The following is a 10,855-nucleotide window of genomic DNA, read 5'->3' as shown; positions in this document are numbered from 1 at the left end:
TATAGGTTTTCACGTCGTTCTTTGTTTTGTTCGTTATTTCATGTCTAGTTCATTTATTAAAGAACATGAATAACCACCACGCTGCATTTTGGTCCGCTTCTCCTTCGACAGACGAGAACCGTTACAGAATCAACCACCACAACAGGACCAGGAACAGGAATGGACATGGGAGGACGAATTGGACGGAGAAGGACCCTGGGCTCAGCCTGGAGAATATCGCTGCCCCAAAGAAGAATTGGAGGCGGAAAAGCGGAGAGGCGCCGGTATGAGGAGGCAGCACGGAGACGCGGATGGAAGCCCGAGAGTCAGCCCCAAAAATTTCTTGGGGGGGGATGGGCTCAGGGAGAGTGTGGCAGAGTCAGGAGTCAGACCTGAGCCAACTCTCCCTGTTTATCGTGAGGAGCCAAGGAGGAGACCAGAACCAGAGCCGGTGTTGGAGGTGAGCGAAGAAGAGACTGTGAAGGAGATAATGGGGAAATTGGAGGAGAGAGAAATGAGGGAGTTGCTGTGTTGGTGCTTTAAGCATGGAATTCGCCTGACGGAGTGTGTTGGGGATTTGATGGCACCTGGGTCAGCGCTCCATACTCATCCTGAGGTGCGTGCTAGTCGGCTGGTGAAGATGGTGCCAGCCTCACGCACCAGGCCTCCTGTGCACCTCCCTAGCTTTGCACGTCCTGTGCCAGCACTGCTCTCAAGATCTCCAGTACGCCTTCACGGTCTAGCCCATCCTGTGCCACCTCCACACAACAGCCCTCCGGTGGCAGCTCCCCGCACCAGGCTTCCTGTGCATGTCCTCGGCCCAGTACCACCAGTGCCAGCACCACGCATCAGGCCTACAGTGCGCCTCGCCTCTCCAGCGCTGCCGGAGCCTTCCTCCTCTCCTGCGCTGCCGGAATCTCCCGCCTGTTCAGCGCTGCCGGAGCCTTCCTCCTCTCCTGCGCTGCCGGAATCTCCCGCCTGTTCAGCGCTGCCGGAGCCTTTCTCCTCTCCTGCGCTGCCGGAGTCTCCCGCCTGTTCAGCGCTGCTGGAGCCTTTCTCCTCTCCTGCGCTGCCGGAGTCTCCCGCCTGTTCAGCGCTGCCGGAGCCTTCCTCCTCTCCTGCACTGCCGGAATCTCCCGCCTGTTCAGCGCTGCCGGAGCCTTTCTCCTCTCCTGCGCTGCCGGAGTCTCCCGCCTGTTCAGCGCTGCTGGAGCCTTTCTCCTCTCCTGCGCTGCCGGAGTCTCCCGCCTGTTCAGCGCTGCCGGAGTCTTTCTCCTCTCCTGCGCTGCCGGAGTCTCCCGCCTGTTCAGCGCAGCCAGAACCTTCCTCCTCTACAGCGCTGCCAGAGTCTCCTGCCCGTTCAGCACAGCTAGAGCCTTCCTCCTCTCCTATGCTGCTGGAGTCTCCCGCCTGTTTAGCGCTGCCAGAGCCTTCCGCCTCTACAGCACTGCTGGAGTCTCCTGCCTGTTTAGCACAGCCAGAGCTGCCAGTCTGCATGGAGCAGCCAGAGCTGCCAGTCTGCATGGAGCAGCCAGAGCTGCCAGTCTGCATGGAGCTGCCAGAGCTGTCAGTCTGCTTGGAGCAGCCAGAGCTGTCAGTCTTCATGGAACAGCCAGAGCTGCCAGTCTGCATTGAGCAGCCAGAGCTGCCAGTCTGCATGGAGCAGTCAGAGCTGCCAGTCTGCAAGGAGCTGCCAGTCTGCAAGGAGCAGCCAGTCTGCAAGGAGCTGCCAGTCTGTAAGGAGCTGTCAGTCTGCAAGGAGCTGCCAGTCTGCAAGGAGCTGCCAGTCTGCATGGAGCTGCCAGAGCTGCCAGTCTGCAAGAAGCCGCCAGAGCTGCCAGTCTGCAAGAAGCCGCCAGAGCTGCCAGTCTGCATGGAGCAGCCAGAGCAGCCAGTCAGCATGGAGCAGCCAGAGCCGCCAGTCAACATGGAGCAGCCAGAGCCGCCAGTCAGCATGGAGCAGCCAGAGCCGCCAGTCAGCATGGAGCAGCCAGAGCTGCCAGTCAGCATGGAGCAGCCAGAGCCATCAGTCTGCCAGGATCCGCCAGTCAGTCAGACTCTTCCAGATCCGCCAGTCAGCCAGACTCTTCCAGATCTGCCAGTCAGCCAGACTCTTCCAGATCCGCCAGTCAGCCAGACTCTTCCAGATCCGCCAGTCAGCCAGACTCTTCCAGATCCGCCAGTCAGCCAGACTCTTCCAGATCCGCCAGTCAGCCAGACTCTTCCAGATCCGCCAGTCAGCCAGACTCTTCCAGATCCGCCAGTCAGCCAGGATCTTCCAGATCCGCCAGTCAGCCAGGATCTGCCAGAACCGCCAGCCAGCCAGGATCTGCCGGATCCAACTACCTGCCTGAGCTTCCTCTCAGTGCTGAGCTTCCTCTCAGTGCTGGGCTTCCTCTCACTGCTGAGCTTCCCATCAGTGCTGAGCTTCCCATCAGTACTGAGCTTCCCCCTCAGTGCTGAGCTTCCCCTCAGTCCCGAGCTTCCCCTCAGTCCCGAGCTTCCCCTCAGTCCCGAGCTGCCCCTCAGTCCCGAGCTGCCCCTCAGTCCCGAGCTGCCCCTCAGTCCAGTGGGGTTCTGGGTGAGGACTACTAGGCCATGGTCGGCGGCGAGGGTGGACTATCCAAGGACGCGAGGAGGAGGGACTAAGACATTGATAGAGTGGGGTCCACGTCCTGCGCCGGAGCCACCACCATGGACAGACGCCCACCCAGACCCTCCCCTATGGTTTTGGTGTGCGTCCGGGAGTCCGCACCTTAGGGGGGGGAGGGGGGGGGGTTCTGTCACGCCCTGGTCGAAGTATATTGTGTTTGTCTTTATTTATTTGGTCAGGCCAGGGTGTGACATGGGTTTATTGTGGTGTGTTTTGTCTTGGGGTTTTGTTAGGTATTGGGTGTGTGGCTTAGTGGGGGTATCTAGCATAGTCTATGGCTGTCTGGTGTGGTTCTCAATCAGAGGCAGGTGTTTATCGTTGTCTCTGATTGGGAACCATATTTAGGCAGCCATATTCTTTCAGTATTTCGTGGGTGATTGTTCCTGTCTCTGTGTTTGTGTTCACCAGATAGGCTGTATAGGTTTTCACGGCGTTCTTTGTTTTGGTCGTTATTTCATGTCTAGTTAATTTATTAACCTGTTGCGTCGCGCAATCCCGGATCCGGGATTCTATTTGTAGCCTCAAGCTCATTAGCATAACGCAACGTTAACTATTCATGAAAATCGCAAATGAAATGAAATAAATATATTTGCTCTCAAGCTTAGACTTTTGTTAACAACACTGTCATCTCAGATTTTCAAAATATGCTTTTCAACCATAGCTAAACAAGCATTTGTGTAAGAGTATTGATTGCTAACATAGCTATAAGCCTAGAATTCAGCCAGCAACCTTTTCAAATAAAATCATTTACCTTTGAAGAACTTCAGATGTTTTCAATGAGGAGACTCTCAGTTAGATAGCAAATGTTCAGTTTTTCAAAAAAATATTATTTGTGTAGGACAAATCGCTCCGTTTTGTTCACGTTTGGCTATGAAAAAAACCTGTATCCAGTTATAGCCTCAAGCTCATTAGCATAACGTAACGTTAACGATTTCTGAAAATCGCAAATAAAATGAAAATAATGCGCATGCTCTCAAGCTTAGCCTTTTCTTAACAACACTGTCATCTCAGATTTTCAAAATATGCTTTTGAACCATAGCAATTCACTAATTTGTGTAAGAGTATGCTAAGCTAGCTTAGCATTTTGAGTAGCATTTAGCACGCAACATTTTCACAAAAACCAGATAACCAAATAAATAAAATAATTTACCTTTGAAGAGCTTCGGATGTTTTCAATGAGGAGACTCTCAGTTACATAGCAAATGTTCAGTTTTTCCTGAAAGAATCTTTGTGCAGGAGAAATCGCTCCGTTTTGTACATCACATTTAGCTACCGAAACGAAACGAAAATTCAGTCACCAACAACAGTCAATCTTTTTCCGAATTAACTCCATAATATCGACCGAAACATGGCAAACGTTGTTTGGAATCAATCCTCCAGGTGTTTTTTCACACATCTCTTCATTGATATATCGTTCGTGGAAGCCTGCTTTCTTCTCTGAATTCCATGGAAAAATACTTGCAGCTGAGGTTTGCGCACCAATTTCGGCGCAGGACACCGGGCGGACACCTGGTAAATGTGGTCTCTTATGGTCAATCTTCCAATGATATGCCTACAAATACGTCACAATGCTGCAGACACCTTGGGGAAACGACAGAAAGGGCAGGCTCGTTCCTCTCGCATTCACAGCCATATAAGGAGACAATGGAAAACGGAGCCTCAAAAATCCTGCTGATTTCCTGGATGCCGTTTCATCTTGGTTTTGCCTGTAGCTCACGTTCTAGGGCACGCACAGAGAATATCTTTGCAGTTCTGGAAACGTCAGAGTGTTTTCTTTCCAAAGCTATCAATTATATGCATAGTCGAGCATCTTTTTGTGACAAAATATTGCGCTTAAAACGGGCACGTCTTTTTATCCAAAAGTGATATAGCGCCCCTAGAGTTTCAAGAGGTTAAAGAACATGAATAACTACCACGCTGCATTTTGGTCCGCTTCTCCTTCGACAGACGAGAACCGTTACACATTCCCTATTAACTTTATGGACAGTGTGAATAGTTGTTTTTTAAGTGTACTGTAGCTATCTGGCATAGAAAAAAATCTCACATCAAAACGTACAGTCGACATGGGAAAGGTAAGGAGACTCTGGTAAGCCTCTAACCTAAAACGATATGCAAAACAATGATTAGTTACAAGTTTCATATCTCTGACATACAGTACTGTATCTACCCTTTCAGAACCTGCCTATGTGCACCCCTGAATGTGAGCCACATTTGATGACTGAAATACCATTACCTTGCCACCTTCTGTTTGCATTGTGTCTGCTTGGCGTCCGTGAGCTGCACTGCCCACTGATGCTTCATTTAGTGCAAATATTTCCTCTGAGAGGGCTTTCAACTTCACCTATCCCCCCTCCCCCACCCTCCCAAAATGCCCCCCCGCGCCCCCCCAACCACCCCCTCTCCCACCCCGCCAGGAGCACACTGCTGTCCTAGGCGTACATAAGGTCATCAGGAACTAGGAGTGGGGAGAAGCCGGGGAGCAAAAGGCAGAATGGCTTGTGTCGATTTAAGCAAGAAGGTAATAAGAGGAGGGGGGAAAAATCAATAGCAGCATAAAATTGATGTAGTGTGTGTCATAAAACATAAGTAAGTGCTCTGAGATGGAGAAAAGCAGAGTCTCAATTTAATCTGCACGAAAACTGCACTGTACAGATGAAGTGATCTGAGGAGAGAGAGAGGGAGAGATAGATAGAGGGGGTCACAGTAAGAGAAGAGAGAAAGAGAACGGGGGAGAAGAGAGAGAGATGAGAGAGAGAGAGGCGAAGGAGGGAGGGGAGGGGAGGGGGTGGAAGGGTACAGAGAAGATAGAGAGGGAGAGATACAATAAAATCTAAAGACAGACACTTAATTGTCATATTAAAGACTCTCTCCGGTGCTCACTGGAGTGGAAGGTTAGATCCCCATTCATCATCTGGCTAACGGCCACAACACAGAATGAAATCACAATTAAAATCTGCTCAATATTGTCCCGGAGATGTTTTGCGAGCATTAATTTTTTCCCATTGATTCTCCACCCCATAAATCAGAAATGTTGCGGCGCATGTAATGGTTTATGGGGAAAGGATTATGGTTTTATGAAGCTAATGCAGCAGAACCATCTCATTTACACAGGCCCTCAGCCTCCTTGGCTGGCCTTTACTTCTCACTGGGGAGAGAGTTATTACAGAGTGCCACAGACAAGCAGAAACGCTACGTGGCCCAGAGCTACTGCTGCTGTACAAAAGCTACATCTACATTAGTAGATCGTAACGTCAAAATTAACACACTGCTATGGCATACATTTATCAAAAATAACATGTTTATTGATTTAAACTGACTGTGCTCCCGAAATGGAAGTCTATTTTTATGATTCGTAAACAGAAAATGTCCCTCCGTACACCATTAGTTTTGGGAAATTATTTTCCTTGTACGAGTCTTTACTAGACGATAGTTCTTAGTTATGAAGTTGTAAAGTGAAATGGATGAATGGAAGAGGGAGAGGTTCAGAGCTGGTTCTCACCATGGAGACAAGGCTATTTCCCCGTGGTTGTAGCCCAGCAGCTCTGGCTGTCATAGCTCATTGTGGTGGTGGAGCAGGGTGGTTGAGGGGACCTAGTGCCAAGTGTCAAATCATCATCACACAAAACACTCCTGACACCAGCTAAAAAGGGAGATGGATCATCTGGTTTTGTGGGGCAGGAGATGTTTGTCCCCTGATAGTAGCTACCCTCATCCACGAACCTCCCCTCTCCACACACACACAACCTGCCTGCCGACCGACCGTCAGACAGAGGTCATTCCCACTCATGGGGGTCAACGTCTTTACAAGGCCAGACTAGCCAACACTTCTCTCCTCCAACTTCACACTTGGCGCAAATGTGTGTGTTTGTATACTGTATGTGTGTGTGTGGGGGGGGGGGGCATGTTTGTGTGTGTGTAGCCTTTATTTGTGAGTGTAACCTGTACTTCTGTACTGCTTTAGGCAGGTGGGTTGTTTACTAAGAAAACTGATTGCATGCTCAACTTTGGGGCAAAACAGATGGGTTTGGCTCACAATTAAAGGATTATTGACAACATGTAAACTAGATTTGTCTCCAACTCTGTATTGAAAACATAGATATATTTGGACAATAAGCACTTGTCTCTCAAATATACAGCTGTTGGTTAGCTGGCTAGCAAATGTCTTGCAATATTAGCATAGACATGACATAAGTCAAAACAACTCGAAACAAGACAGAAAAAAGGTGTATTTTGTAGTTTATTTGAAAATGACCAACTTTTCAAATACTTGTGGTAGTCCAGTCTAGTGTAGTTTATATAGAGTTTCAACTAAAAGGCAACTATTTTCTTTGATATTCAAATCCAGGTTTCAGAAAAGTATTTTGAATACCTACAGTATCAGAAAACATAATACTATTTGAAGGTATTTGAATACAGTGCCTTTAGAAAATGTCAAGGGGTGTGAAACCCCTTGACATTTTCCATCTTGTGTTACAGCCTGAATTTAAAATGGATTAAATTGAGATGTTTTGTCACTGGCCTAGACACAATACCCCATAATGTCAAAGTGGATTTATGTTTTGAAAATGTTTACAAATTAAGAAGAAATGAAAAGCTGAAATGTCTTGAGTCAGTAAGTATTCAACCCTTTTGTTTTGGCAAGCCTAAATACAATCAGACCCAGTCACTGAAAAAACAAAGGCGTCCTTCCTAACTCAGTTGCCGGAGAGGAAGGAAACTACTCAAGGGTTTTACAAATGGTGACTTTAAAACAGTTACAGGGTTTAGTGGCTGTGATAGGAGAAACATGAAGATGAATCAACAACATTGTAGTTACTCCACAGTACTAACCCAATTGAGAGAGTGAAAAGAATGAAGATTGTAGAGAATAATCATATTCCAAAACATGCATTCAGTTTTCAACAAGGCACTAAAGTAATACTGTAAAACATGTGGCAAAGCAATGTGTTATGTGTTATGTTTGGGGCATCCAGTATTGCACAATACTGAGTACCACTCTCCAAATAGTTTTGAAAAAGTGGCCACTGCATGAAATATTTAATCACATAGTTAAAAAAAAGTTGTACTTGTTTTGGCATCTGTATTCAAATAGTTGTAGTCACCTCCAAAGTAACCATTTGTTTCCCCGAAAATGTTTTTACTTTCCACAAAGCATAGTTAAAACTATAGTTATCCCAGGTCTGGTATCTAGAAGAATATACAAATATATTCAGCAAAAAAAGAAATGTCCTCTCACAGTCAACTGCATTTATTTACAGCAAATTTACCATGTGTCAATGTGTGTAGGAACATAACAAGACTCAACAACTGAGACATAAACTGAACCAGCTCCACAGACATGTGACTAACATGAATGGAATAATGTCTCCCTGAACAAAGGTGGGGTCAAACGTAACAGTCAGTATCTGGTGTGGCCACCAGCTGCATTAAGTACTGCAGTGCATCTCCTCCTCATGAACTGCACCAGATCTGCAGTTTTTGCTCTGAAATGTTACCCCACTCTTCCATCAAGGCACCTGCAAGTTCCCGGACAATTCTGGGGGGATGGCCCTAGCCCTCACCCTCCGTTCCAACAGGTCCCAGACGTGCTCAATGGGATTAAGATCTGGGCTCTTCGCTGGCCATGGCAGAACACTGATATTCCGCTCTTGCAGGAAATCACGACAATAACGAACAGTACTGTATGGCTGGTGCTATTGTCATGCTGGAAGGTCATGTCAGGATGAGCCTGCAAGAAGGGTACCACATGAGGGAGAAGGATGTCTTCCCTGTAACGCACAGCGTTGAGATTTGCCTGTAATTACAACAAGCTCAGTCCAATGATGCTGTGACACACCACACCCAGACCAGAACGGATCCTCCACCTCCAGATTGATCCCACTCCAGGGTACTCAGTGTAATGCTCATTCCTTTTGACGATAAACGTGAATCCGACTATCACCCATGGTGAGACAAAACCGCGACTCATCAGTGAAGAGCACTTTTTGGCAGGCCTGTCTGGTCCAGCAACGGTGGGTTTGTGTCCATAGGCGGCGTTGTTGCTGGTGATGTCTGGTGAGGACCTGCCTTACAACAGGCCTACAAGCCCTCAGTCCAGCCCCTCTCAGTCTGAGCACCTCTCTCTCTTGTGCGTTCCTGGTGTAACTCAGGCAGTTGTTGTTTCCATCCTGTACCTGTCCCGCAGTTGTGATGTTCGGATGTACTGATCCTGTGCAGGTGTTGAAACATGTGGTCTGCCACTGCAAGGATAATCAGCTGTCTGTCTTGTCTCCCTGTAGTACTGTCTTAGGCGTCTCACAGTACGGACATTGCAATTTATTGCCCTTGCCACATCTGCAGTCCTAATGCCTCCTTGCAGCATGCCTAAGGCACATTCACGCAGATGAGCAGGGACCCTGGGCATATTTATTTTGGTGTTTTTCAGAGTCAGTAGAAAGGCCTCTTTAGTGTCCTAAGTTTTAATAACTGTGACCTTAATTGCCTACTGTCTATAAGCTGTTAGTGACTTAACGACCGTTCCACAGGTGCATGTTCATTAATTGTTTATGGTTCATTGAACAAGCATGAGACACATAGTTTAAACCCTTTACAATGAAGATCTGTGAAGATATTTGGATTTTTACAAATTATCTTTGAAAGACAGGGTCCTGAAAAATGGAGGTTTCTTTTTTGCTGAGTTTAGCTGAAACAAGCCACCTGCCATTCCCCGCATTTCAGCTTCCTTTCATTATCAAATCAAATTGGTCACATACACATGGTTAGCAGATGTCAATGCGAGTGTAGCAAAATGCTTGTGCTTCTTGTTCCAACAGTGCAGTAATATCTAACGAGCAATCTAACAGTTCCCCAACAACTACCTAATACACACAAATCTAAATGGGTGAATGAGAATATGTACATATAAGTGTACGGATGAGCGATGGCCGAGCGGCATAGGCAAGGTGCAGTAGATGGTATAAAATACAGTATGTACATGTGATATGAGTAATGTAAGATATGTAAACATTAATAAAGTGGCATTATCTAAATTGGCATTGTTTAAAGTGACTCGTGATCAATTTATTAAAGTGTACAGTGATTGGGTCTCAATACAGTATATATATATATGTGATATGAGTAATGTAAGACATGTAGACATTATTAAAGTGTCATTATTTAGAGTGGCATTGTTTAACCTCTCTTGTGTAGGGGGCAGTATTTTCACATCCATGAAAAGTGTTCCCAAAGTAAACTGCCTGTTACTCAGGCCCAGAAGCTATGATATGCATATATGCATAATTATGTCTGTGAGTATAATAGAACTGATACGGCAGGTGAAACCCCGAGGACAAACTACCCCCCCCCCCCCAAAAAAAATGGTCAGTCTACCACTGTTTTCAATGGCTTTCACTTTTATTATAAGGTGAAATCCTCCCCAATTGCAGTTCCTAGGGCTTCCACTAGATGTCATCAGGCTTTAGAAAGAGTTTCATGCTGGTTTTTGGAAAAATTAGCTAGAAATTGTAGTTTTTCTAGGTGGCTCCCATTTTGGCTGTAGTGTTTCCAAGTGCGTGGAAGAGGGCGCGTTCTTTGTTGCTTTTCTCCGGTATAGACAATAACGATTCTCCGTCTTAAATTGTATCATTTATTTACGTATTAGGGTACCTAAGGTTTGATTATAAACATTGTTTGACTTGTTTGAAAAAGTTTGTTAGTAACATTTAGGATTCATTTTGTATGCATTTTGATGGAGGGAAACTGGGTTGATTATTGACTGAAGCGCGCCAGCTAAACTGAGTTTTTATGGATATAAAGAAGGACATTATCGAACAAAATGACTATTTGTGATGTATCTGGGACCTTTTGGAGTGCCAACAGAAGAAGATCAACAAAGGTAAGGCATTTATTATATCGCTATTTCCGACTTTCGAGTCGCACCTGCCTGGTTGAAATATGTTTTTCATGCTTTTGTATGTGGGGTGCTGTCCTCAGAAAATTGCATGGTGTGCATTCGCTGTAAAGCCTTCTTGAAATCTGACACAGCGGCTTGTTCAACAAGAAGTTCATGGAAAGGGCCAGGAAACACCTCACTTCCAATCCCATAGCTCTTAACGCTTGCGTAGTCTTTAGCTTTATTTTGATGTAGTTTGAATTTCACGCTCTTCAACTTCACCGGATGTTGACCAGGTAAGACGCTACTTGATGATGAGCTTGGAGGGTACTTTGATGTTGATTGCTGAGCTG

The sequence above is a fragment of the Oncorhynchus masou genome, chromosome 30, assembly GCF_036934945.1.
Source record: "Oncorhynchus masou masou isolate Uvic2021 chromosome 30, UVic_Omas_1.1, whole genome shotgun sequence".
In the NCBI taxonomy this organism is placed as follows: Eukaryota; Metazoa; Chordata; class Actinopteri; order Salmoniformes; family Salmonidae; genus Oncorhynchus; species Oncorhynchus masou.
Note: the sequence above shows the minus strand (reverse complement) of the source record.